General features: G+C 33.8%; 43 non-coding genes across 43 annotated transcripts; all 43 read right to left on the bottom strand.

Moving 5' to 3' along the window:
• Positions 1–124: 124 nt before the first annotated feature.
• On the bottom strand, positions 125–243 carry LOC131945430 (5S ribosomal RNA). The gene has a single exon (XR_009387273.1). It is a non-coding gene; the product is annotated as a 5S ribosomal RNA (ribosomal RNA).
• Positions 244–464: 221 nt separating this feature from the next.
• LOC131945427 (5S ribosomal RNA) lies at positions 465–583 on the bottom strand. Its single transcript, XR_009387271.1, has one exon. It is a non-coding gene; the product is annotated as a 5S ribosomal RNA (ribosomal RNA).
• Positions 584–803: 220 nt separating this feature from the next.
• On the bottom strand, positions 804–922 carry LOC131945575 (5S ribosomal RNA). Its single transcript, XR_009387414.1, has one exon. It is a non-coding gene; the product is annotated as a 5S ribosomal RNA (ribosomal RNA).
• Positions 923–1,145: 223 nt separating this feature from the next.
• On the bottom strand, positions 1,146–1,264 carry LOC131945488 (5S ribosomal RNA). The gene has a single exon (XR_009387329.1). It is a non-coding gene; the product is annotated as a 5S ribosomal RNA (ribosomal RNA).
• Positions 1,265–1,484: 220 nt separating this feature from the next.
• On the bottom strand, positions 1,485–1,603 carry LOC131945574 (5S ribosomal RNA). The gene has a single exon (XR_009387413.1). It is a non-coding gene; the product is annotated as a 5S ribosomal RNA (ribosomal RNA).
• Positions 1,604–1,824: 221 nt separating this feature from the next.
• On the bottom strand, positions 1,825–1,943 carry LOC131945426 (5S ribosomal RNA). Its single transcript, XR_009387270.1, has one exon. It is a non-coding gene; the product is annotated as a 5S ribosomal RNA (ribosomal RNA).
• Positions 1,944–2,164: 221 nt separating this feature from the next.
• On the bottom strand, positions 2,165–2,283 carry LOC131945425 (5S ribosomal RNA). The gene has a single exon (XR_009387269.1). It is a non-coding gene; the product is annotated as a 5S ribosomal RNA (ribosomal RNA).
• Positions 2,284–2,506: 223 nt separating this feature from the next.
• Positions 2,507–2,625, bottom strand: LOC131945487 (5S ribosomal RNA). The gene has a single exon (XR_009387328.1). It is a non-coding gene; the product is annotated as a 5S ribosomal RNA (ribosomal RNA).
• A 215-nt stretch (positions 2,626–2,840) lies between these two features.
• Positions 2,841–2,959, bottom strand: LOC131945424 (5S ribosomal RNA). The gene has a single exon (XR_009387268.1). It is a non-coding gene; the product is annotated as a 5S ribosomal RNA (ribosomal RNA).
• A 10,486-nt stretch (positions 2,960–13,445) lies between these two features.
• Positions 13,446–13,564, bottom strand: LOC131945732 (5S ribosomal RNA). The gene has a single exon (XR_009387566.1). It is a non-coding gene; the product is annotated as a 5S ribosomal RNA (ribosomal RNA).
• Positions 13,565–13,785: 221 nt separating this feature from the next.
• Positions 13,786–13,904, bottom strand: LOC131945423 (5S ribosomal RNA). Its single transcript, XR_009387267.1, has one exon. It is a non-coding gene; the product is annotated as a 5S ribosomal RNA (ribosomal RNA).
• A 221-nt stretch (positions 13,905–14,125) lies between these two features.
• LOC131945694 (5S ribosomal RNA) lies at positions 14,126–14,244 on the bottom strand. Its single transcript, XR_009387530.1, has one exon. It is a non-coding gene; the product is annotated as a 5S ribosomal RNA (ribosomal RNA).
• Positions 14,245–14,466: 222 nt separating this feature from the next.
• Positions 14,467–14,585, bottom strand: LOC131945422 (5S ribosomal RNA). The gene has a single exon (XR_009387266.1). It is a non-coding gene; the product is annotated as a 5S ribosomal RNA (ribosomal RNA).
• Positions 14,586–14,803: 218 nt separating this feature from the next.
• LOC131945789 (5S ribosomal RNA) lies at positions 14,804–14,922 on the bottom strand. The gene has a single exon (XR_009387619.1). It is a non-coding gene; the product is annotated as a 5S ribosomal RNA (ribosomal RNA).
• A 217-nt stretch (positions 14,923–15,139) lies between these two features.
• LOC131945779 (5S ribosomal RNA) lies at positions 15,140–15,258 on the bottom strand. The gene has a single exon (XR_009387609.1). It is a non-coding gene; the product is annotated as a 5S ribosomal RNA (ribosomal RNA).
• Positions 15,259–15,473: 215 nt separating this feature from the next.
• Positions 15,474–15,592, bottom strand: LOC131945421 (5S ribosomal RNA). The gene has a single exon (XR_009387265.1). It is a non-coding gene; the product is annotated as a 5S ribosomal RNA (ribosomal RNA).
• A 222-nt stretch (positions 15,593–15,814) lies between these two features.
• On the bottom strand, positions 15,815–15,933 carry LOC131945762 (5S ribosomal RNA). The gene has a single exon (XR_009387593.1). It is a non-coding gene; the product is annotated as a 5S ribosomal RNA (ribosomal RNA).
• Positions 15,934–16,156: 223 nt separating this feature from the next.
• On the bottom strand, positions 16,157–16,275 carry LOC131945643 (5S ribosomal RNA). The gene has a single exon (XR_009387481.1). It is a non-coding gene; the product is annotated as a 5S ribosomal RNA (ribosomal RNA).
• A 222-nt stretch (positions 16,276–16,497) lies between these two features.
• LOC131945420 (5S ribosomal RNA) lies at positions 16,498–16,616 on the bottom strand. The gene has a single exon (XR_009387264.1). It is a non-coding gene; the product is annotated as a 5S ribosomal RNA (ribosomal RNA).
• Positions 16,617–16,839: 223 nt separating this feature from the next.
• Positions 16,840–16,958, bottom strand: LOC131945735 (5S ribosomal RNA). The gene has a single exon (XR_009387569.1). It is a non-coding gene; the product is annotated as a 5S ribosomal RNA (ribosomal RNA).
• A 220-nt stretch (positions 16,959–17,178) lies between these two features.
• Positions 17,179–17,297, bottom strand: LOC131945731 (5S ribosomal RNA). Its single transcript, XR_009387565.1, has one exon. It is a non-coding gene; the product is annotated as a 5S ribosomal RNA (ribosomal RNA).
• A 221-nt stretch (positions 17,298–17,518) lies between these two features.
• On the bottom strand, positions 17,519–17,637 carry LOC131945419 (5S ribosomal RNA). Its single transcript, XR_009387263.1, has one exon. It is a non-coding gene; the product is annotated as a 5S ribosomal RNA (ribosomal RNA).
• Positions 17,638–17,856: 219 nt separating this feature from the next.
• LOC131945693 (5S ribosomal RNA) lies at positions 17,857–17,975 on the bottom strand. The gene has a single exon (XR_009387529.1). It is a non-coding gene; the product is annotated as a 5S ribosomal RNA (ribosomal RNA).
• A 222-nt stretch (positions 17,976–18,197) lies between these two features.
• LOC131945418 (5S ribosomal RNA) lies at positions 18,198–18,316 on the bottom strand. The gene has a single exon (XR_009387262.1). It is a non-coding gene; the product is annotated as a 5S ribosomal RNA (ribosomal RNA).
• Positions 18,317–18,534: 218 nt separating this feature from the next.
• LOC131945788 (5S ribosomal RNA) lies at positions 18,535–18,653 on the bottom strand. Its single transcript, XR_009387618.1, has one exon. It is a non-coding gene; the product is annotated as a 5S ribosomal RNA (ribosomal RNA).
• A 217-nt stretch (positions 18,654–18,870) lies between these two features.
• LOC131945778 (5S ribosomal RNA) lies at positions 18,871–18,989 on the bottom strand. Its single transcript, XR_009387608.1, has one exon. It is a non-coding gene; the product is annotated as a 5S ribosomal RNA (ribosomal RNA).
• Positions 18,990–19,204: 215 nt separating this feature from the next.
• On the bottom strand, positions 19,205–19,323 carry LOC131945416 (5S ribosomal RNA). The gene has a single exon (XR_009387260.1). It is a non-coding gene; the product is annotated as a 5S ribosomal RNA (ribosomal RNA).
• Positions 19,324–19,545: 222 nt separating this feature from the next.
• LOC131945760 (5S ribosomal RNA) lies at positions 19,546–19,664 on the bottom strand. Its single transcript, XR_009387592.1, has one exon. It is a non-coding gene; the product is annotated as a 5S ribosomal RNA (ribosomal RNA).
• A 223-nt stretch (positions 19,665–19,887) lies between these two features.
• On the bottom strand, positions 19,888–20,006 carry LOC131945642 (5S ribosomal RNA). Its single transcript, XR_009387480.1, has one exon. It is a non-coding gene; the product is annotated as a 5S ribosomal RNA (ribosomal RNA).
• A 222-nt stretch (positions 20,007–20,228) lies between these two features.
• On the bottom strand, positions 20,229–20,347 carry LOC131945415 (5S ribosomal RNA). The gene has a single exon (XR_009387259.1). It is a non-coding gene; the product is annotated as a 5S ribosomal RNA (ribosomal RNA).
• Positions 20,348–20,570: 223 nt separating this feature from the next.
• Positions 20,571–20,689, bottom strand: LOC131945659 (5S ribosomal RNA). Its single transcript, XR_009387497.1, has one exon. It is a non-coding gene; the product is annotated as a 5S ribosomal RNA (ribosomal RNA).
• A 222-nt stretch (positions 20,690–20,911) lies between these two features.
• On the bottom strand, positions 20,912–21,030 carry LOC131945585 (5S ribosomal RNA). Its single transcript, XR_009387423.1, has one exon. It is a non-coding gene; the product is annotated as a 5S ribosomal RNA (ribosomal RNA).
• A 220-nt stretch (positions 21,031–21,250) lies between these two features.
• On the bottom strand, positions 21,251–21,369 carry LOC131945573 (5S ribosomal RNA). The gene has a single exon (XR_009387412.1). It is a non-coding gene; the product is annotated as a 5S ribosomal RNA (ribosomal RNA).
• A 221-nt stretch (positions 21,370–21,590) lies between these two features.
• Positions 21,591–21,709, bottom strand: LOC131945414 (5S ribosomal RNA). The gene has a single exon (XR_009387258.1). It is a non-coding gene; the product is annotated as a 5S ribosomal RNA (ribosomal RNA).
• A 218-nt stretch (positions 21,710–21,927) lies between these two features.
• LOC131945692 (5S ribosomal RNA) lies at positions 21,928–22,046 on the bottom strand. Its single transcript, XR_009387528.1, has one exon. It is a non-coding gene; the product is annotated as a 5S ribosomal RNA (ribosomal RNA).
• Positions 22,047–22,268: 222 nt separating this feature from the next.
• LOC131945707 (5S ribosomal RNA) lies at positions 22,269–22,387 on the bottom strand. The gene has a single exon (XR_009387542.1). It is a non-coding gene; the product is annotated as a 5S ribosomal RNA (ribosomal RNA).
• Positions 22,388–22,606: 219 nt separating this feature from the next.
• On the bottom strand, positions 22,607–22,725 carry LOC131945690 (5S ribosomal RNA). Its single transcript, XR_009387526.1, has one exon. It is a non-coding gene; the product is annotated as a 5S ribosomal RNA (ribosomal RNA).
• Positions 22,726–22,947: 222 nt separating this feature from the next.
• On the bottom strand, positions 22,948–23,066 carry LOC131945706 (5S ribosomal RNA). Its single transcript, XR_009387541.1, has one exon. It is a non-coding gene; the product is annotated as a 5S ribosomal RNA (ribosomal RNA).
• A 217-nt stretch (positions 23,067–23,283) lies between these two features.
• Positions 23,284–23,402, bottom strand: LOC131945776 (5S ribosomal RNA). The gene has a single exon (XR_009387607.1). It is a non-coding gene; the product is annotated as a 5S ribosomal RNA (ribosomal RNA).
• Positions 23,403–23,617: 215 nt separating this feature from the next.
• Positions 23,618–23,736, bottom strand: LOC131945551 (5S ribosomal RNA). The gene has a single exon (XR_009387391.1). It is a non-coding gene; the product is annotated as a 5S ribosomal RNA (ribosomal RNA).
• Positions 23,737–23,958: 222 nt separating this feature from the next.
• Positions 23,959–24,077, bottom strand: LOC131945413 (5S ribosomal RNA). The gene has a single exon (XR_009387257.1). It is a non-coding gene; the product is annotated as a 5S ribosomal RNA (ribosomal RNA).
• Positions 24,078–24,300: 223 nt separating this feature from the next.
• Positions 24,301–24,419, bottom strand: LOC131945641 (5S ribosomal RNA). Its single transcript, XR_009387479.1, has one exon. It is a non-coding gene; the product is annotated as a 5S ribosomal RNA (ribosomal RNA).
• Positions 24,420–24,640: 221 nt separating this feature from the next.
• LOC131945412 (5S ribosomal RNA) lies at positions 24,641–24,759 on the bottom strand. The gene has a single exon (XR_009387256.1). It is a non-coding gene; the product is annotated as a 5S ribosomal RNA (ribosomal RNA).
• Between the last annotated feature and the right edge of the window lie 151 nt (positions 24,760–24,910).

Genomic DNA, 24,910 nt, shown 5'->3' with positions numbered 1-24,910 from the left:
AATAACTCAAGAAAAAAAACTTTCAACCATAGTCTGTTTTTATTTTAGAAAAATTAAGAAATACGATTTTTAAAAAGAGTACATTTTTTGAAATAATTAAAAATAGAATAAAACTAAAAAATTCAATCTACAGCACGTGGTGTTCCCAAGCGGTCACCCATCTAAGTACTAACCACGCCAGACGTTGCTTGACTTCGGTGATCGGACGAGAACCGGTATCTTCAACGTTGTATGGCCGTAGATATACAATTACAAAACAGTAGCATTTTATACTGATGTGTACATGAAATATTTGACATAAGCAACACACACTAATAAAAACTAATATTCGTTGATAAAAATAACTCAAGAAAAAAACTTTCAACCATCGTCTTTTTTATTTGAGAAAAAATAAACAATATATTTTTTAAAAAACGGAAAATTAAAAAAACATAGTTTTTAAAAAAAATTAAATTAAAAAAATCAATCTACAGCACGTGGTGTTCCCAAGCGGTCACCCATCTAAGTACTAACCACGCCAGACGTTGCTTGACTTCGGTGATCGGACGAGAACCGGTATCTTCAACGTTGTATGGCCGTAGATATACAATTACAAAAAAGTTGCATTTTATACTGATGTGTACATGAAATATTTGACATAAGCAACACACACTAATAAAAACTAATATTCGTTGATAAAAATAACTCAAGAAAAAAAACTTTCAACCATAGTCTGTTTTTATTTTAGAAAAATTAAGAAATACGATTTTTAAAAAGAGTACATTTTTTGAAATAATTAAAAATAGAATAAAACTAAAAAATTCAATCTACAGCACGTGGTGTTCCCAAGCAGTCACCCATCTAAGTACTAACCACGCCAGACGTTGCTTGACTTCGGTGATCGGACGAGAACCGGTATCTTCAACGTTGTATGGCCGTAGATATACAATTACAAAAAAGTAGCATTTTATACTGATGTGTACATGAAATATTTGACATAAGCAACACACACTAATAAAAACTAATATTCGTTGATAAAAATAACTCAAGAAAAAAACTTTCAACCATCGTCTTTTTTTATTTGAGAAAAAATAAATAATATATTTTAAAAAAAAACGGAAAATTTAAAAACATATTTTTAAAATAAGCATAAAACTAAAAAATTCAATCTACAGCACGAGGTGTTCCCAAGCGGTCACCCATCTAAGTACTAACCACGCCAGACGTTGCTTGACTTCGGTGATCGGACGAGAACCGGTATCTTCAACGTTGTATGGCCGTAGATATACAATTACAAAAAATTAGCATTTTATACTGATGTGTACATGAAATATTTGACATAAGCAACACACACTAATAAAAACTAATATTCGTTGATAAAAATAACTCAAGAAAAAAAACTTTCAACCATAGTCTGTTTTTATTTTAGAAAAATTAAGAAATACGATTTTTAAAAAGAGTACATTTTTTGAAATAATTAAAAATAGAATAAAACTAAAAAATTCAATCTACAGCACGTGGTGTTCCCAAGCAGTCACCCATCTAAGTACTAACCACGCCAGACGTTGCTTGACTTCGGTGATCGGACGAGAACCGGTATCTTCAACGTTGTATGGCCGTAGATATACAATTACAAAACAGTAGCATTTTATACTGATGTGTACATGAAATATTTGACATAAGCAACACACACTAATAAAAACTAATATTCGTTGATAAAAATAACTCAAGAAAAAAACTTTCAACCATCGTCTTTTTTATTTGAGAAAAAATAAACAATATATTTTTTTAAAAACGGAAAATTAAAAAAACATAATTTTAAAAAAAAATTAAATTAAAAAAATCAATCTACAGCACGTGGTGTTCCCAAGCGGTCACCCATCTAAGTACTAACCACGCCAGACGTTGCTTGACTTCGGTGATCGGACGAGAACCGGTATCTTCAACGTTGTATGGCCGTAGATATACAATTACAAAAAAGTAGCATTTTATACTGATGTGTACATGAAATATTTGACATAAGCAACACACACTAATAAAAACTAATATTCGTTGATAAAAATAACTCAAGAAAAAAACTTTCAACCATCGTCTTTTTTATTTGAGAAAAAATAAACAATATATTTTTTAAAAAACGGAAAATTAAAAAAACATAATTTTAAAAAAAAATTAAATTAAAAAAATCAATCTACAGCACGTGGTGTTCCCAAGCGGTCACCCATCTAAGTACTAACCACGCCAGACGTTGCTTGACTTCGGTGATCGGACGAGAACCGGTATCTTCAACGTTGTATGGCCGTAGATATACAATTACAAAAAAGTAGCATTTTATACTGATGTGTACATGAAATATTTGACATAAGCAACACACACTAATAAAAACTAATATTCGTTGATAAAAATAACTCAAGAAAAAAACTTTCAACCATCGTCTTTTTTTATTTGAGAAAAAATAAATAATATATTTTTAAAAAAAACGGAAAATTAAAAAACATTTTTTTAAAATAAACATAAAACTAAAAAATTCAATCTACAGCACGAGGTGTTCCCAAGCGGTCACCCATCTAAGTACTAACCACGCCAGACGTTGCTTGACTTCGGTGATCGGACGAGAACCGGTATCTTCAACGTTGTATGGCCGTAGATATACAATTACAAAAAAGTAGCATTTTATACTGATGTGTACATGAAATATTTGACATAAGCAACACACACTAATAAAAACTAATATTCGTTGATAAAAATAACTCAAGAAAAAAACTTTCAACCATCGTCTTTTTTTATTTGAGAAAAAAAAATATATATTTTTTTTAAAGTAAAATTAAAAAACATAATTTAAAAAAAAATTAATTAAAAAATTCAATCTACAGCACGTGGTGTTCCCAAGCGGTCACCCATCTAAGTACTAACCACGCCAGACGTTGCTTGACTTCGGTGATCGGACGAGAACCGGTATCTTCAACGTTGTATGGCCGTAGATATACAATTACAAAAAAGTAGCATTTTATACTGATGTGTACATGAAATATTTGACATAAGCAACACACACTAATAAAAACTAATATTCGTTGATAAAAATAACTCAAGAAAAAAACTTTCAACCATCGTCTTTTTTTATTTGAGAAAAAATAAACAATATATTTTTTAAAAAACGGAAAATTAAAAAAACATAGTTTTAAAAAAAAATTAAATTAAAAAATTCAATATAGAGCACGTGGTGTTCCCAAGCGGTCACCCATCTAAGTACTAACCACGCCAGACGTTGCTTGACTTCGGTGATCGGACCAGGGGCGGAACTACAGTGCCGCCAGACCCCGCAATGCGGGGGGGCCCAGACCGAATGGGGGCCCAAAAACCCGGCTAAATTATTTAAAAAAAAAATTTAAATAAAAAAATTAAAAAAAAAAAAAAAAAAAATAGGTGGAGGTCGAGTTGTCTTTCTTCTACAGTTACAAAAAAACACGATAGTCGGCAAACGTCTTTGAAAAAAATGTACAGACTATAGCTCGAGAGACCGCCAGACATATAGACAACTTCAAAGACGCAGGGGCGGAACTACAGTGCCGCCAGACACCGCAATGCGGGGGAGGGGGGCAGACCGATTGGGGGCCCAAAAATCCTGGCTAAATTATTTTTAAAAAAAATGTAAAAAAAAAAATTAAAACAAAAAAAAAATTAAAATTTTTTTAAAAAATTAGGTGGAGGTCGAGTTATCTTTCTTCTACAGTTACAAAAAAACACGATAGTCGGCAAACGTCTTTGAAATAAACCGGGAGTGATCTCCCCTAAACTTTCTCGAATATTCTTATATAAAATAACAGGGGATGGGAACTCGGGCTATAGACATGATTTTTAATCCATTTTAAATACTTAAAGTTTTAAAAATAGAATAAAATCTCGTAGACAAATTAATTGCACACCAAGTGAACGCCAAATAAAAAAGCGCATAATGGTGCGCAATATTATTAGTACTTTTAAAATTTGCATTCGTTTTTTGAGAAATCGGAAGTAGCGTAAAGTACTACTTCCAGTCAACGGAAATGACTCAAAATTTGATAGAAGGTAGAGAATTAGATCTTTTACTTACATATGAAATTTCATGTATCTATCTGAAATAGTACTCAAGTTATAGGCTTTTGAAAAATTCAAAGTAGGAAAAGTACCACTTCCGGTTATCGGAAATCGCTCAAAAGTTGATACGGATCTACGATTTTGATAAAATACTTATATATGAAATTTCATCAACCTAGCTGTAACGGTTCTCAAGTTATTGTGTTTACACACGGACAGACAGACACACAGACACACAGACACACAGACAGACACACAGACATACGGACAAGATTGCAAAATTATGTTTTTCCGTATCAGTGAGGTGTGAAACGTCGAGATTTGTAAAAATCTCGATTTTTTTTTTTTGCACGATTACAAGACTTTCTCTATACTTCGTATATACGAGAAAGTAAAAAATGTACAGAATATAGCTCGAGAGACCGCCAGACATATAGACAACTTCAAAGACGCAGGGGCGGAACAACAGTGCCGCCAGACACCGCAATGCGGGGGGGGGGGGGGGGGCAGACCGATTGGGGGCCCAAAAATCCTGGCTAAATTATTTAAAAAAAAAATGTAAAAAATTTTTTTTTTTTAAATTAATTTTTTTTTTTTTAAATTAGGTGGAGGTTGAGTTATCTTTCTTCTACAGTTACAAAAAAACACGATAGTCGGCAAACGTCTTTGAGAAAAATGCACAGACTATAGCTCGAGAGACCGCCAGACATATAGACAACTTCAAAGACGTAGCCTACCTTTTTACTTTTAGTGGCGTCGATTAGGAGAACAAAAAAGGATTGTTATATTGTTTACATTATTAAATATATATATATATATATATATATATATATATATATATATATATATATATATATAAATATATATATATATATATATATATATATATATATATATATATATATATATATATATATATATATATATATATATGATTGTGTGTTTAAACTACTGGCCTGGACTCTACAAAAATATAATTATTTATTTCGATGTCATACATTTATAATTGCGTTCATTTTTACTTTAACAACTGTATCAATAAACTTGTGAAAGTTTAAGTTATCTCCCTTTAGCGAAGCATCTGAAGTTTTTTGCCGGCACGCTTTGAAATCGGGCTGGGGAAATGTTACGGCGACTATTCTGGTCTTCTAGACGACCGGAAAAAGTCGGCACTATTGATGTAGATGTTTATCGGCACTTTCTAGTCCCCTTCCCTTGAACCTTCCCAACTCTCACCCCTCCCCCCTCAACCCCCTCTCACCCCTACCCCTCACCTCTACCCCTCACCACAATCTTACTCTTACAATAAGATGTAATGCATAGATTAACGAACCGTCTATGAACTACTGAACTGTAAGCTGACCACTTCTGCACATTTTGTTAAAGACACTAGTCAGTAGTTGTTCATTTACCTGATGAAGTATTTTGTTGACGAGTCTAATTCACACAAGGAAGGTAAGGCTCGTCTTTATATTATTAATTGTTTTATAATTAGTACACGTATTAATTGAACATTAGTTATTAACACTAAATACATTAAAGTTAATCAAATTTAGGATACAATGATCTAGCTTTTAAGCCTAAAAACAACCAAAAGATCTATATCACCTTTGAATGTATTAATGTTTAATTTCATGTTTAGCCCGTAACGGGGAGGGGTTATATTCGGTTATAATATGGGTGGGTCTTTGGCAGTGTTTCTTCCAGACTTTTTTCTTCGGGGGGGGGGGGGGGGGTGTGTGGACCGCACCGGGTGACACCATTTAGGGGGGTGACACCAAGGCAAAACATAGCAAAATATATAGAGAAAAACTCGAGGGGGGGGGGGCAGGCCGTTTAGGGGCCCACTGCTGACCATAATTAGTATTTTTTTTTAATTTTGAATTTAATTTTCGTGCATTTTTGCCTTGATATTTAGTTTGTAAAAGAAAAACACTGTAGCTGCGGTACGATTATCTTTATTTTACAGTCACTATACCACGCTCTTCAGCAAAAAAAAAATCGATTTTACACAAAATACAGTGTAAAATATAGGCAACGCTTCAAATTTGAATGACACATTTGACTCGTTGCCCCCCTTTGATAGCTAAATAGAGGACACGTAACTGTTTGACCGATCCTCCAAAGTGTACTGTGGCGGATGGGGCAGGGGATGGGGATCAAATTTCTTTTTATTTATAGTTGTATTTTTTAAGGCCGTCAAGGCCGAGTTCTATTTCCCCACAATCAAACACACGCTGTCGCCGGCAAAATTCTTTTTAAAAAAACAACAAAGACCATAGCACGAGAAGCCGCTACATATGAAGTGGCTTTCATGATGCGCGGTTCTACTTTGCGGCATAAATTAGGGACCCGCCGAAATCCATTGTACATGTGTTTGTGATAGTGGTTGAATTTGTATTCTGTACTATCTTGAATCCTACAAATAATAAAAAAGAATATAATACTAGAAACTTCGTTTTTATATACGTTTACTTGGTTTTTACTTTTACAAGAAATATCATAGTAAACTTTTAAGGCCTTTACTTGGAATTATCTCCCCTGAGTAAGTTTTTTAATGGGCGGTGGTACATAGACGCTTTGTTGTCTCTTTCAAAATTTTTTCCCGAGCCGACCCCCATCCCATCCCTCTTTTTTATCGAGTATCGAGTAGACCAATGTATCGTTTATGAACTACTTCCTAACCGTACGATTCACCACTTTAGCACATTTTGTCTGACATTAGACAGCACTAGTCAACATATATTGATTTATTTGCATAGTATTAGTATTAGGCACATCTAATTCACAAAACAAGGAAGGTAAGATTATTTTTTTATATAATTATTTAGAAATTAATTAGAACGTTTAAAATTAATTGAACATTATTATATAATTAATAGTCAATTACTATTTATAAATGATGTTATTGAGGTGGGGGTGTGTGAGGGTCTGGCTTTTTGTTAGTCGTTAAAAAATGTGACGTCATTTGTGGATTCTTCCCCCCCCCCTTAAATCAGAAGGTTATCCGACGCGTGAGCTGGCCACATACAGTTGTGCATGTGAAAAACATTTTTCTGTCTATTTTGCATTACTGCATATTTACCCAATCGCCATGAAAACTTTGAAAGCTGTTGAGGACAGCCCAGGGGAGGAACTACAGTGCCGCCAGACCCCGCAATGCCTGGGGGGGGGGGGAACAAGCCGTTTAGGGGGCCCACAGCCGCCCATAAAAATTTTTTTATAGTTAAAATTATTTTTCTTGCATTTTTGACCTGATGGTTGTTTTGAAAAAGAATACCGTAGCTGTGGTTGGAGTATCTTTATTCTATAGACACCATCCCACGCACTTGTATATTCTTTTTCCTACAAACACACGCTGTTGTCGGCAAAATTCTTTTGAAAAAACATCAATTGCGCGAGAGACCGCTAGATATTAAGACGGCATTTTGAGACCATCCCAAATTTGGTACTGATGGATAAAATCACATTGGTGCTTTGTTGTCCCTTTTAAGTTCCTTTCTCAGACCTCCCCTCCCGCTCTTAGCCTTACAAGAAGCGAATAGATAGCGCCTCAACAACTAAGCTGGCTCATATCGGTGGTAGTGTAGACAAACTAGCGCTCCAACAACAACGCTGGCTCGAATCGGTGGTAGTTTTGATAAACTAGCGCTCCAACAACTAATATCCAAGAAATAAATGCCTACATTGTTTACGTTTAATAACCACTGTTCTAGAGAACAAGGCAGACGTCTCAAATGAATACACGAATGATAGCGTGTTATATATATATATATATATATATATATATATATATATATATATATATATATATATATATATATATATATATATATATATATAATATATATAAATTAGTTTCGTCACTGGCAACTTGATAGTGGTTTTGTAAGTAACAAACAGAATACAGATCTAATACAGTAGTTATGTTATATAGTAGCTAAGACATGCTGTTGCGTAAAATTTAAAAAAAAAATGAACACAGCTGTAGTGTGAAAGATAGGCAAACGTTCAAACCACTTGCATAAATTATTTCCCTTTTTCAAATAGTCAAATAGGGGTGCTCAAAAACTCTTTTTAATAATCAAATTAAAAAGCAATTACTTATCTTAATTATTATTTTAAAAAAAATAAGTACTAAAGAATGATATAGTATAAAAATGAAACGTAGTTAAAGTTAATAATATAAATACAAAAAAACATAAAAATAAACATAACACGAGACACCATTACTTATACAAAGCTTCATACACTTTTGACCGACTTAATGATTAGAAGTATTTTATGTACATGAAAACAGAGATTTTTTCAAAACAGACCAATGCACTCATACACATGACATGCTGGTGTGATTAGATTTAATTGAATTTTTTTTTCAAAACTCGATCAGGCCAGAAAGGAGTATCCTATATTCGTATTGTGTTTGAGTGTGTGTGTGTATATATATGTAGCTAGGGTGGGCCTAGCTACTAGTCACAAATCTGATAACGAACGATAAGCCGAGACGCAGTATACAGTCTGACGCAACCGATAGCAGGTGGCTTATTGGATCGGACTGATAACAATCTCAAAGCCAACGCGTGCTATTTTGGGAAACGGTACGAGGGGATTCAGACGGCCTGTCAACTTTGATTGATAGGATGCAGATGTTTATGACACGGACTGTACGTTAGAACTGCGCAACTAGTGGTCGGAGACATCGAGTACAAGTATCGATTACGGAGGAATACAAGTACGAAGATGAGTACGAATACAAGGGATAAATAGGAGGGGACGGCTGAACTCTTCCCTCTTCCCTCTTCATCGCTCGCTTTAGATCAGTCAGTCTGTGTGACATAGCAAGTTGGTTATATTGTGTTAAGAAGGACATTAGACATGTGGATTCAGTTATATGAAGCCTAGTGAGGACTGTTAGGGGGTCAGTTGATTCAGACTATTATATTGAAACATTTCTGTTGATTCATTGTGTTATATTGAAGCATTTCTTGATTCATGTAATAAAAGGATCAATAGCGAACCTGCATCTTCGAGTCTTTCTACTGTAGTCGATGTTGTGTAGCATGAGTGGTTCAACTCGTTACAATTGGCGTTGTCGGACAGGATAGACTCGGGGAAGGTCACAATTGGCGCTGCGAGCAGGGTCACATTTGGCGCTGCGAGTAGCCTAGGTCACAATTGGCGCTGCGAACAGGATGAATTCAACTAGACTTGCCGAGTTAGGCACCCATAGTCAACCTTGTGCATAACTGTGTTTAGTGTGTGTGTGAATTCTGACATTCAGGAACTGTGAAAATCGAGGAAAATTTTTTTTTCATATACACACGGTAAGAAAGAACTCTTTTGTTTTACTTACGGAATAAAATGTCTACTCTGGACGAGAAGCAGACCCATATAGTGGTCCTACCCAGAGAGTCCCACAAGAAGGGATGCATTCCCCTTGCCTCGTATTGATGAATGTCTTGATGCGTTGGGGGGAGCAAGATTTTTTTCTACCTTGGATTTGGCTAGTGGCTACCACCAAGTGGCCATGCACCCCAACGATCAACATAAAACTGCATTTATTTCTCCACTGGGACTGTACGAGTGGACCCGTATGCCGTTTGGTCTAACTAATGCACCTGCTACATTCCAGCGAGTAATGCAGAGTGCTATGAGTGACTTTCTATTTCAAATAATGTTGGTGTATTTGGATGATATTCTAGTTTACTCAAAAACTTGGGAGGACCATCTAAAAAGATTAGAACAAGTGTTTCTCCGTCTCAGGGAGATAGGAGTAAAGCTGAATCCAGACAAATGCTGTTTTGGTCTGAAATCGGTACATTTTTTGGGTTATGTGATTTCGTCGGATGGCATCGCCACTGACCCAGATAAAATTGCAGCTGTTAAAGAATGGAAACAGCCAACAACTACAGTAGAGGTCAGATCATTCTTGGGCTTTGCTTCCTATTATAGAAAATTTGTGCCTGGTTTTGCAAAAATTGCCGCACCATTGCATGACTTGGTAAACAAAATGACAAAGAAACACAGTAAGGAGAAAAAGAAAGGTAAAACACAACTGATAGGTGAATTATGGACTGATGAATGCCTGAACTCGTTTAAGCTCTTGAAAAAGGCTTTGACAGAGGCGCCGATATTGGGATACGCGGACTTTGATAAACCATTTCGGTTAGAAATTGACGCCAGCTCTAAAGGTCTGGGAGCTGTGCTATCACAACAACAAAAGCAAAGTTTCAGGGTTATTGCGTATGCCAGTCGAGCTCTGAAGGGATCAGAGAGGAACATGACAAATTACAGCGCCATGAAACTAGAACTTTTGACATTAAAATGGGCTGTGACTGAAAAATTCAGGGACTATCTATTAGGTGCTAAATGTGTGGTATACACTGACAATAACCCCTTGAGTCACCTAAAGACAGCAAAGTTGGGATCCATCGAACAGCGATGGGCAGCAGAATTGGCACTCTTTGACCTAGAGATAAAGTATCGCCCGGGGCGGTCCAATGGCAATGCGGACGCCTTATCAAGGAATCCTTACGAGAAACCGGGTGATGAGGAAGAAACGCTGACAGGAATATGTGAGGTCAGAGCGTCAACAGATATCCCTCATGGGGTACAAGTAATGCGAAACGGGCAGACCGGGGTGGAGCACATATCCACAGAGCCCGGACATATGGACAGTAGTGATTTTAATTGCTTTAATCACAAAAAGATAAGAGATGCCCAGAGAACGGATAGTGGCTTACAACCGCTATTGAAATACGTCCAGGAACAAAAATTCCCAGGAAGAAGGGAAAGAGAACAATTTGGTCGAGAAACAAAGAAAATACTGAGTCAGTGGGACCGTCTCAGTATAGAGGATGGTGTTCTCATGCGGAGAATTCATGACCAAATTGATGGGACAATACACCAGGTGGTGGTGCCTGGACAGTTACGAGAAGAAGTGCTAAGGTTGGCACATGACAGGGCAGGACACCAGGGTCAGGACAGGACGCACAAAATATTACGACGGAGGTGTTACTGGCCCAATATGGAAATGGAGGTCAAACGCCATTGTGAGGCTTGTGTGAGGTGTCAGCATGCGAAAATGCCAGTTGTCAAAATGAGACAGCCATCAGGACACCTACTAGCGACAAAACCACTAGAGATTGTGGCTATGGACTTTACGTCGTTGGAGCAATCATCGGATGGGACGGAACATGTGTTGGTAATGACTGATGTATTCACCAAATGGACGGTGGCGGTGCCCACGCGAGATCAGACTGCCAAAACAGTGGCAAAGGTCTTAATAGAACATTGGTTCATCAAATATGGCATACCAAGACAATTACACTCTGACCAAGGAAGGGCTTTCGAGTCAGAAGTAATTAACCAATTGTGCAGCCACTACGGGATCAACAAATCTAGAACAACCACATTTAATCCGAAAGGAAACGGACAGTGTGAACGGTTCAACCGCAGCATGCATGATTTGCTGCGTACGCTAGAACCTGAACAGAAAAAACGTTGGCCTGATTTTCTCCCAGAGTTGGTATATCTATACAACTGCACACCCCATGCCACAACCGGCTTTTCGCCACACATGTTGCTGTTCGGACGAGAGGCTCGACTCCCTCTTGATTTGTTCCTAGGAAAAAGGGAGAGTATGACTGGCTCATACACCGCACTGGAATATGTGAATGAACATATGAGAAGAATTAGAGAAATGTACAGGGTAGTACAGGAAAGACTAGAACATGAAGCACGGCGAAGGGAACCGCCGGTACAGACAAAGGACCCGCCACTCAAACTGAATGACAGGGTATTACTGCGTAGCCACCCGTTAGGCAGAAACAAAATCCACGATCTCTGGGGACAGGAGATATGGCAAGTCGTGGAGATGCCTAAAGTAGCAGGTGGCCCCTTTAAGATAAGACCCATCGATCACGCCAAACCGGATCGGTGGGCGAATATTGCTCAATTAAAGAAATATTGGAATAGGCAAGAAGAGCAGTTACACACAAGGAAATCCAAGACAATTAGGGAACCGGAAACTATAACGGAAATTCACATACCCATCCCGGAACCATATCACCATCAACAGAACAACCGCGATATACAAGTGGAGGATAACGGCAACAAAGAGGATCCCGTTCCTTCCAGAAGCAGAGAGACAGTAGACCATCAGATAAGTGGTCCGCGGAGAAGTTTGAGGAACAGAAGGAAGACGAAATTTTTTGTCAGCAACCATCAAGTCTTTCATGGTCGCGCTGGTATGAGAACAGACGGTTCAAAAAACCTATAAAACTGAACTGGTGAAGGCACCAAACGAGAAGGGTGGATGTGAATTCTAGAACTGTTTTGTGTCTCAGGAAGACGATGTAGACACAGTTGATATGTGAAATAGGTATAACTGTCAATCGTATACGAATGGAACGTCGTGGACAGTGAGTGGAACAATAGAATTTTTTTACGATTGTGCGATTGACTTTGGAGGAGTGCACCTGCCAGGCGTTGTTTGTGGTTGAAAACACACAAAAAAAGGCAGGGGTGGATGTAGCTAGGGTGGGCCTAGCTACTAGTCACAAATCTGATAACGAACGATAAGCCGAGACGCAGTATACAGTCTGACGCAACCGATAGCAGGTGGCTTATTGGATCGGACTGATAACAATCTCAAAGCCAACGCGTGCTATTTTGGGAAACGGTACGAGGGGATTCAGACGGCCTGTCAACTTTGATTGATAGGATGCAGATGTTTATGACACGGACTGTACGTTAGAACTGCGCAACTAGTGGTCGGAGACATCGAGTACAAGTATCGATTACGGAGGAATACAAGTACGAAGATGAGTACGAATACAAGGGATAAATAGGAGGGGACGGCTGAACTCTTCCCTCTTCCCTCTTCATCGCTCGCTTTAGATCAGTCAGTCTGTGTGACATAGCAAGTTGGTTATAATGTGTTAAGAAGGACATTAGACATGTGGATTCAGTTATATATATATATATATATATATATATATATATATATATATATATATATATATATATATATATATATATATATATACATATATATATATATATACATATATAGGGGGGCCCAAAAAATTTTTTTGCGGGGTGGCCCATTTTTTCTAGTTCCGCCACTGGATCGGACGAGAACCGGTATCTTCAACGTTGTATGGCCGTAGATATACAATTACAAAAAAGTAGCATTTTATACTGATGTGTACATGAAATATTTGACATAAGCAACACACACTAATAAAAACTAATATTCGTTGATAAAAATAACTCAAGAAAAAAAACTTTCAACCATAGTCTGTTTTTATTTTAGAAAAATTAAGAAATACGATTTTTAAAAAGAGTACATTTTTTGAAATAATTAAAAATAGAATAAAACTAAAAAATTCAATCTACAGCACGTGGTGTTCCCAAGCAGTCACCCATCTAAGTACTAACCACGCCAGACGTTGCTTGACTTCGGTGATCGGACGAGAACCGGTATCTTCAACGTTATATGGCCGTAGATATACAATTACAAAACAGTAGCATTTTATACTGATGTGTACATGAAATATTTGACATAAGCAACACACACTAATAAAAACTAATATTCGTTGATAAAAATAACTCAAGAAAAAAACTTTCAACCATCGTCTTTTTTATTTGAGAAAAAATAAACAATATATTTTTTTAAAAACGGAAAATTAAAAAAACATAATTTAAAAAAAAAATTAAATTAAAAAAATCAATCTACAGCACGTGGTGTTCCCAAGCGGTCACCCATCTAAGTACTAACCACGCCAGACGTTGCTTGACTTCGGTGATCGGACGAGAACCGGTATCTTCAACGTTGTATGGCCGTAGATATACAATTACAAAAAAGTAGCATTTTATACTGATGTGTACATGAAATATCTGACATAAGCAACACACACTAATAAAAACTAATATTCGTTGATAAAAATAACTCAAGAAAAAAACTTTCAACCATCGTCTTTTTTTATTTGAGAAAAAATAAAATATATATATATTTTTTAAAGTAAAATTAAAAAACATAATTTAAAAAAAAAATTTAATTAAAAAATTCAATCTACTGCACGTGGTGTTCCCAAGCGGTCACCCATCTAAGTACTAACCACGCCAGACGTTGCTTGACTTCGGTGATCGGACGAGAACCGGTATCTTCAACGTTGTATGGCCGTAGATATACAATTACAAAAAAGTAGCATTTTATACTGATGTGTACATGAAATATTTGACATAAGCAACACACACTAATAAAAACTAATATTCGTTGATAAAAATAACTGAAGAAAAAAACTTTCAACCATCGTCTTTTTTTATTTGAGAAAAAATAAACAATATATTTTTTAAAAAACGGAAAATTAAAAAAACATAATTTAAAAAAAAAATTAAATTAAAAAATTCAATCTACAGCACGTGGTGTTCCCAAGCGGTCACCCATCTAAGTACTAACCACGCCAGACGTTGCTTGACTTCGGTGATCGGACGAGAACCGGTATCTTCAACGTTGTATGGCCGTAGATATACAATTACAAAAAAGTAGCATTTTATACTGATGTGTACATGAAATATCTGACATAAGCAACACACACTAATAAAAACTAATATTCGTTGATAAAAATAACTCAAGAAAAAAACTTTCAACCATCGTCTTTTTTTATTTGAGAAAAAATAAAATATATATTTTTTTAAAGTAAAATTAAAAAACATAATTTAAAAAAAAAATGTAATTAAAAAATACAATCTACAGCACGTGGTGTTCCCAAGCGGTCACCCATCTAAGTACTAACCACGCCAGACGTTGCTTGACTTCGGTGATCGGACGAGAACCGGTATCTTCAACGTTGTATGGCCTTAGCTATACAATTACAAAAAAGTAGCATTTTATACTGATGTGTACATGAAATATTTGACATAAGCAACACACACTAATAAAAACTAATATTCGTTGATAAAAATAACTCAAGAAAAAAACTTTCAACCATCGTCTTTTTTTATTTGAGAAAAAAAAATATATATTTTTTTTAAAGTAAAATTAAAAAACATAATTTAAAAAAAAAATTTAATTAAAAAATTCAATCTACTGCACGTGGTGTTCCCAAGCGGTCACCCATCTAAGTACTAACCACGCCAGACGTTGCTTGACTTCGGTGATCGGACGAGAACCGGTATCTTCAACGTTGTATGGCCGTAGCTATACAATTACAAAAAAGTAGCATTTTATACTGATGTGTACATGAAATATTTGACATAAGCAACACACACTAATAAAAACTAATATTCGTTGATAAAAATAACTCAAGAAAAAAACTTTCAACCATCGTCTTTTTTTATTTGAGAAAAAAATATATATATTTTTTTTAAAGTAAAATTAAAAAACATAATTTAAAAAAAAATTAATTAAAAAATTCAATCTACAGCACGTGGTGTTCCCAAGCGGTCACCCATCTAAGTACTAACCACGCCAGACGTTGCTTGACTTCGGTGATCGGACGAGAACCGGTATCTTCAACGTTGTATGGCCGTAGATATACAATTACAAAAAAGTAGCATTTTATACTGATGTGTACATGAAATATTTGACATAAGCAACACACACTAATAAAAACTAATATTCGTTGATAAAAATAACTCAAGAAAAAAACTTTCAACCATCGTCTTTTTTTATTTGAGAAAAAATAAACAATATATTTTTTAAAAAACGGAAAATTAAAAAAACATAATTTTTAAAAAAAATTAAATTAAAAAAATCAATCTACAGCACGTGGTGTTCCCAAGCGGTCACCGATCTAAGTACTAACCACGCCAGACGTTGCTTGACTTCGGTGATCGGACGAGAACCGGTATCTTCAACGTTGTATGGCCGTAGATATACAATTACAAAAAAGTAGCATTTTATACTGATGTGTACATGAAATATTTGACATAAGCAACACACACTAATAAAAACTAATATTCGTTGATAAAAATAACTCAAGAAAAAAACTTTCAACCATCGTCTTTTTTTATTTGAGAAAAAATAAATAATATATTTTTAAAAAAAACGGAAAATTTAAAAACATATTTTTAAAATAAACATAAAACTAAAAAATTCAATCTACAGCACGAGGTGTTCCCAAGCAGTCACCCATCTAAGTACTAACCACGCCAGACGTTGCTTGACTTCGGTGATCGGACGAGAACCGGTATCTTCAACGTTGTATGGCCGTAGATATACAATTACAAAAAAGTAGCATTTTATACTGATGTGTACATGAAATATTTGACATAAGCAACACACACTAATAAAAACTAATATTCGTTGATAAAAATAACTCAAGAAAAAAACTTTCAACCATCGTCTTTTTTTATTTGAGAAAAAATAAACAATATATTTTTAAAAAAACGGAAAATTAAAAAAACATAATTTAAAAAAAAAATTAAATTCAAAAATTCAATCTACAGCACGTGGTGTTCCCAAGCGGTCACCCATCTAAGTACTAACCACGCCAGACGTTGCTTGACTTCGGTGATCGGACGAGAACCGGTATCTTCAACGTTGTATGGCCGTAGATATACAATTACAAAAAAGTAGCATTTTATACTGATGTGTACATGAAATATTTGACATAAGCAACACACACTAATAAAAACTAATACTCGTTGATAAAAATAACTCAAGAAAAAAACTTTCAACCATCGTCTTTTGTTATTTGAGAAAAAATAAACAATATATTTTTAAAAAAACGGAAAATTAAAAAAAACATAATTTAAAAAAAAAATTGAATTAAAAAATTCAATCTACAGCACGTGGTGTTCCCAATCGGTCACCCATCTTAGTACTAACCACGCCAGACGTTGCTTGACTTCGGTTATCGGACGAGAACCGGTATCTTCAACGTTGTATGGCCGTAGATATACAATTACAAAAAATTAGCATTTTATACTGATGTGTACATGAAATATTTGACATAAGCAACACACACTAATAAAAACTAATATTCGTTGATAAAAATAACTCAAGAAAAAAAACTTTCAACCATAGTCTGTTTTTATTTTAGAAAAATTAAGAAATACGATTTTTAAAAAGAGTACATTTTTTGAAATAATTAAAATGAGAATAAAACTAAAAAATTCAATCTACAGTACGTGGTGTTCCCAAGCAGTCACCCATCTAAGTACTAACCACGCCAGACGTTGCTTGACTTCGGTGATCGGACGAGAACCGGTATCTTCAACGTTGTATGGCCGTAGATATACAATTACAAAACAGTAGCATTTTATACTGATGTGTACATGAAATATTTGACATAAGCAACACACACTAATAAAAACTAATATTCGTTGATAAAAATAACTCAAGAAAAAAACTTTCAACCATCGTCTTTTTTATTTGAGAAAAAATAAACAATATATTTTTTTAAAAACGGAAAATTAAAAAAACATAATTTTAAAAAAAAATTAAATTAAAAAAATCAATCTACAGCACGTGGTGTTCCCAAGCGGTCACCCATCTAAGTACTAACCACGCCAGACGTTGCTTGACTTCGGTGATCGGACGAGAACCGGTATCTTCAACGTTGTATGGCCGTAGATATACAATTACAAAAAAGTAGCATTTTATACTGATGTGTACATGAAATATCTGACATAAGCAACACACACTAATAAAAACTAATATTCGTTGATAAAAATAACTCAAGAAAAAAACTTTCAACCATCGTCTTTTTTTATTTGAGAAAAAATAAAATATATATTTTTTTTAAAGTAAAATTAAAAAACATAATTAAAAAAAAAAATTTAATTAAAAAATTCAATCTACTGCACGTGGTGTTCCCAAGCGGTCACCCATCTAAGTACTAACCACGCCAGACGTTGCTTGACTTCGGTGATCGGACGAGAACCGGTATCTTCAACGTTGTATGGCCGTAGATATACAATTACAAAAAAGTAGCATTTTATACTGATGTGTACATGAAATATTTGACATAAGCAACACACACTAATAAAAACTAATATTCGTTGATAAAAATAACTCAAGAAAAAAACTTTCAACCATCGTCTTTTTTTATTTGAGAAAAAATAAACAATATATTTTTTAAAAAACGGAAAATTAAAAAAACATAATTTAAAAAAAAAATTAAATTAAAAAATTCAATCTACAGCACGTGGTGTTCCCAAGCGGTCACCCATCTAAGTACTAACCACGCCAGACGTTGCTTGACTTCGGTGATCGGACGAGAACCGGTATCTTCAACGTTGTATGGCCGTAGATATACAATTACAAAAAAGTAGCATTTTATACTGATGTGTACATGAAATATCTGACATAAGCAACACACACTAATAAAAACTAATATTCGTTGATAAAAATAACTCAAGAAAAAAACTTTCAACCATCGTCTTTTTTTATTTGAGAAAAAATAAAATATATATTTTTTTAAAGTAAAATTAAAAAACATAATTTAAAAAAAAAATGTAATTAAAAAATACAATCTACAGCACGTGGTGTTCCCAAGCGGTCACCCATCTAAGTACTAACCACGCCAGACGTTGCTTGACTTCGGTGATCGGACGAGAACCGGTATCTTCAACGTTGTATGGCCTTAGCTATACAATTACAAAAAAGTAGCATTTTATACTGATGTGTACATGAAATATTTGACATAAGCAACACACACTAATAAAAACTAATATTCGTTGATAAAAATAACTCAAGAAAAAAACTTTCAACCATCGTCTTTTTTTATTTGAGAAAAAAAAATATATATTTTTTTTAAAGTAAAATTAAAAAACATAATTTAAAAAAAAAATTTAATTAAAAAATTCAATCTACTGCACGTGGTGTTCCCAAGCGGTCACCCATCTAAGTACTAACCACGCCAGACGTTGCTTGACTTCGGTGATCGGACGAGAACCGGTATCTTCAACGTTGTATGGCCGTAGCTATACAATTACAAAAAAGTAGCATTTTATACTGATGTGTACATGAAATATTTGACATAAGCAACACACACTAATAAAAACTAATATTCGTTGATAAAAATAACTCAAGAAAAAAACTTTCAACCATCGTCTTTTTTTATTTGAGAAAAAAATATATATATTTTTTTTAAAGTAAAATTAAAAAACATAATTTAAAAAAAAATTAATTAAAAAATTCAATCTACAGCACGTGGTGTTCCCAAGCGGTCACCCATCTAAGTACTAACCACGCCAGACGTTGCTTGACTTCGGTGATCGGACGAGAACCGGTATCTTCAACGTTGTATGGCCGTAGATATACAATTACAAAAAAGTAGCATTTTATACTGATGTGTACATGAAATATTTGACATAAGCAACACACACTAATAAAAACTAATATTCGTTGATAAAAATAACTCAAGAAAAAAACTTTCAACCATCGTCTTTTTTTATTTGAGAAAAAATAAACAATATATTTTTTAAAAAACGGAAAATTAAAAAAACATAATTTTTAAAAAAAATTAAATTAAAAAAATCAATCTACAGCACGTGGTGTTCCCAAGCGGTCACCGATCTAAGTACTAACCACGCCAGACGTTGCTTGACTTCGGTGATCGGACGAGAACCGGTATCTTCAACGTTGTATGGCCGTAGATATACAATTACAAAAAAGTAGCATTTTATACTGATGTGTACATGAAATATTTGACATAAGCAACACACACTAATAAAAACTAATATTCGTTGATAAAAATAACTCAAGAAAAAAACTTTCAACCATCGTCTTTTTTTATTTGAGAAAAAATAAATAATATATTTTAAAAAAAAACGGAAAATTTAAAAACATATTTTTAAAATAAACATAAAACTAAAAAATTCAATCTACAGCACGAGGTGTTCCCAAGCAGTCACCCATCTAAGTACTAACCACGCCAGACGTTGCTTGACTTCGGTGATCGGACGAGAACCGGTATCTTCAACGTTGTATGGCCGTAGATATACAATTACAAAAAAGTAGCATTTTATACTGATGTGTACATGAAATATTTGACATAAGCAACACACACTAATAAAAACTAATATTCGTTGATAAAAATAACTCAAGAAAAAAACTTTCAACCATCGTCTTTTTTTATTTGAGAAAAAATAAACAATATATTTTTAAAAAAACGGAAAATTAAAAAAACATAATTTAAAAAAAAAATTAAATTCAAAAATTCAATCTACAGCACGTGGTGTTCCCAAGCGGTCACCCATCTAAGTACTAACCACGCCAGACGTTGCTTGACTTCGGTGATCGGACGAGAACCGGTATCTTCAACGTTGTATGGCCGTAGATATACAATTACAAAAAAGTAGCATTTTATACTGATGTGTACATGAAATATTTGACATAAGCAACACACACTAATAAAAACTAATACTCGTTGATAAAAATAACTCAAGAAAAAAACTTTCAACCATCGTCTTTTGTTATTTGAGAAAAAATAAACAATATATTTTTAAAAAAACGGAAAATTAAAAAAAACATAATTTAAAAAAAAAATTGAATTAAAAAATTCAATCTACAGCACGTGGTGTTCCCAAGCGGTCACCCATCTTAGTACTAACCACGCCAGACGTTGCTTGACTTCGGTTATCGGACGAGAACCGGTATCTTCAACGTTGTATGGCCGTAGATATACAATTACAAAAAAGTAGCATTTTATACTGATGTGTACATGAAATATTTGACATAAGCAACACACACTAATAAAAACTAATACTCGTTGATAAAAATAACTCAAGAAAAAAACTTTCAACCATCGTCTTTTGTTATTTGAGAAAAAATAAACAATATATTTTTAAAAAAACGGAAAATTAAAAAAACATAGTTTTAAAAAAAAATTAAATTAAAAAATTCAATATACAGCACGTGGTGTTCCCAAGCGGTCACCCATCTAAGTACTAACCACGCCAGACGTTGCTTGACTTCGGTGATCGGACGAGAACCGGTATCTTCAACGTTGTATGGCCGTAGATATACAATTACAAAAAATTAGCATTTTATACTGATGTGTACATGAAATATTTGACATAAGCAACACACACTAATAAAAACTAATATTCGTTGATAAAAATAACTCAAGAAAAAAAACTTTCAACCATAGTCTGTTTTTATTTTAGAAAAATTAAGAAATACGATTTTTAAAAAGAGTACATTTTTTGAAATAATTAAAAATAGAATAAAACTAAAAAATTCAATCTACAGCACGTGGTGTTCCCAAGCAGTCACCCATCTAAGTACTAACCACGCCAGACGTTGCTTGACTTCGGTGATCGGACGAGAACCGGTATCTTCAACGTTGTATGGCCGTAGATATACAATTACAAAACAGTAGCATTTTATACTGATGTGTACATGAAATATTTGACATAAGCAACACACACTAATAAAAACTAATATTCGTTGATAAAAATAACTCAAGAAAAAAACTTTCAACCATCGTCTTTTTTATTTGAGAAAAAATAAACAATATATTTTTTTAAAAACGGAAAATTAAAAAAACATAATTTTAAAAAAAAATTAAATTAAAAAAATCAATCTACAGCACGTGGTGTTCCCAAGCGGTCACCCATCTAAGTACTAACCACGCCAGACGTTGCTTGACTTCGGTGATCGGACGAGAACCGGTATCTTCAACGTTGTATGGCCGTAGATATACAATTACAAAAAAGTAGCATTTTATACTGATGTGTACATGAAATATCTGACATAAGCAACACACACTAATAAAAACTAATATTCGTTGATAAAAATAACTCAAGAAAAAAACTTTCAACCATCGTCTTTTTTTATTTGAGAAAAAATAAAATATATATTTTTTTTAAAGTAAAATTAAAAAACATAATTAAAAAAAAAATTTAATTAAAAAATTCAATCTACTGCACGTGGTGTTCCCAAGCGGTCACCCATCTAAGTACTAACCACGCCAGACGTTGCTTGACTTCGGTGATCGGACGAGAACCGGTATCTTCAACGTTGTATGGCCGTAGATATACAATTACAAAAAAGTAGCATTTTATACTGATGTGTACATGAAATATTTGACATAAGCAACACACACTAATAAAAACTAATATTCGTTGATAAAAATAACTCAAGAAAAAAACTTTCAACCATCGTCTTTTTTTATTTGAGAAAAAATAAACAATATATTTTTTAAAAAACGGAAAATTAAAAAAACATAATTTAAAAAAAAAATTAAATTAAAAAATTCAATCTACAGCACGTGGTGTTCCCAAGCGGTCACCCATCTAAGTACTAACCACGCCAGACGTTGCTTGACTTCGGTGATCGGACGAGATCCGGTATCTTCAACGTTGTATGGCCGTAGATATACAATTACAAAAAAGTAGCATTTTATACTGATGTGTACATGAAATATCTGACATAAGCAACACACACTAATAAAAACTAATATTCGTTGATAAAAATAACTCAAGAAAAAAACTTTCAACCATCGTCTTTTTTTATTTGAGAAAAAATAAAATATATATTTTTTTTAAAGTAAAATTAAAAAACATAATTTAAAAAAAAAATTTAATTAAAAAATTCAATCTACTGCACGTGGTGTTCCCAAGCGGTCACCCATCTAAGTACTAACCACGCCAGACGTTGCTTGACTTCGGTGATCGGACGAGAACCGGTATCTTCAACGTTGTATGGCCGTAGATATACAATTACAAAAAAGTAGCATTTTATACTGATGTGTACATGAAATATTTGACATAAGCAACACACACTAATAAAAACTAATATTCGTTGATAAAAATAACTCAAGAAAAAAACTTTCAACCATCGTCTTTTTTTATTTGAGAAAAAATAAACAATATATTTTTTAAAAAACGGAAAATTAAAAAAACATAATTTAAAAAAAAAATTAAATTAAAAAATTCAATCTACAGCACGTGGTGTTCCCAAGCGGTCACCCATCTAAGTACTAACCACGCCAGACGTTGCTTGACTTCGGTGATCGGACGAGATCCGGTATCTTCAACGTTGTATGGCCGTAGATATACAATTACAAAAAAGTAGCATTTTATACTGATGTGTACATGAAATATCTGACATAAGCAACACACACTAATAAAAACTAATATTCGTTGATAAAAATAACTCAAGAAAAAAACTTTCAACCATCGTCTTTTTTTATTTGAGAAAAAAAAATATATATTTTTTTTAAAGTAAAATTAAAAAACATAATTTAAAAAAAAAATTTAATTAAAAAATTCAATCTACTGCACGTGGTGTTCCCAAGCGGTCACCCATCTAAGTACTAACCACGCCAGACGTTGCTTGACTTCGGTGATCGGACGAGAACCGGTATCTTCAACGTTGTATGGCCGTAGCTATAAAATTACAAAAAAGTAGCATTTTATACTGATGTGTACATGAAATATTTGACATAAGCAACACACACTAATAAAAACTAATATTCGTTGATAAAAATAACTCAAGAAAAAAACTTTCAACCATCGTCTTTTTTTATTTGAGAAAAAAATATATATATTTTTTTTAAAGTAAAATTAAAAAACATAATTTAAAAAAAAATTAATTAAAAAATTCAATCTACAACACGTGGTGTTCCCAAGCGGTCACCCATCTAAGTACTAACCACGCCAGACGTTGCTTGACTTCGGTGATCGGACGAGAACCGGTATCTTCAACGTTGTATGGCCGTAGATATACAATTACAAAAAAGTAGCATTTTATACTGATGTGTACATGAAATATTTGACATAAGCAACACACACTAATAAAAACTAATATTCGTTGATAAAAATAACTCAAGAAAAAAACTTTCAACCATCGTCTTTTTTTATTTGAGAAAAAATAAACAATATATTTTTTAAAAAACGGAAAATTAAAAAAACATAATTTTTAAAAAAAATTAAATTAAAAAAATCAATCTACAGCACGTGGTGTTCCCAAGCGGTCACCCATCTAAGTACTAACCACGCCAGACGTTGCTTGACTTCGGTGATCGGACGAGAACCGGTATCTTCAACGTTGTATGGCCGTAGATATACAATTACAAAAAAGTAGCATTTTATACTGATGTGTACATGAAATATTTGACATAAGCAACACACACTAATAAAAACTAATATTCGTTGATAAAAATAACTCAAGAAAAAAACTTTCAACCATCGTCTTTTTTTATTTGAGAAAAAATAAATAATATATTTTTAAAAAAAACGGAAAATTTAAAAACATATTTTTAAAATAAACATAAAACTAAAAAATTCAATCTACAGCACGAGGTGTTCCCAAGCAGTCACCCATCTAAGTACTAACCACGCCAGACGTTGCTTGACTTCGGTGATCGGACGAGAACCGGTATCTTCAACGTTGTATGGCCGTAGATATACAATTACAAAAAAGTAGCATTTTATACTGATGTGTACATGAAATATTTGACATAAGCAACACACACTAATAAAAACTAATATTCGTTGATAAAAATAACTCAAGAAAAAAACTTTCAACCATCGTCTTTTTTTATTTGAGAAAAAATAAACAATATATTTTTAAAAAAACGGAAAATTAAAAAAACATAATTTAAAAAAAAATTAAATTCAAAAATTCAATCTACAGCACGTGGTGTTCCCAAGCGGTCACCCATCTAAGTACTAACCACGCCAGACGTTGCTTGACTTCGGTGATCGGACGAGAACCGGTATCTTCAACGTTGTATGGCCGTAGATATACAATTACAAAAAAGTAGCATTTTATACTGATGTGTACATGAAATATTTGACATAAGCAACACACACTAATAAAAACTAATACTCGTTGATAAAAATAACTCAAGAAAAAAACTTTCAACCATCGTCTTTTGTTATTTGAGAAAAAATA

This window comes from Physella acuta, unplaced genomic scaffold, assembly GCF_028476545.2.
Source record: "Physella acuta isolate Inbredline_101_S28 unplaced genomic scaffold, ASM2847654v3 ptg000533l, whole genome shotgun sequence".
NCBI classification, from domain to species: domain Eukaryota; kingdom Metazoa; phylum Mollusca; class Gastropoda; family Physidae; genus Physella; species Physella acuta.
The sequence above is the reverse complement of the archived record's forward strand: the minus strand, read 5'-3'. Positions and strand labels throughout refer to the sequence as shown.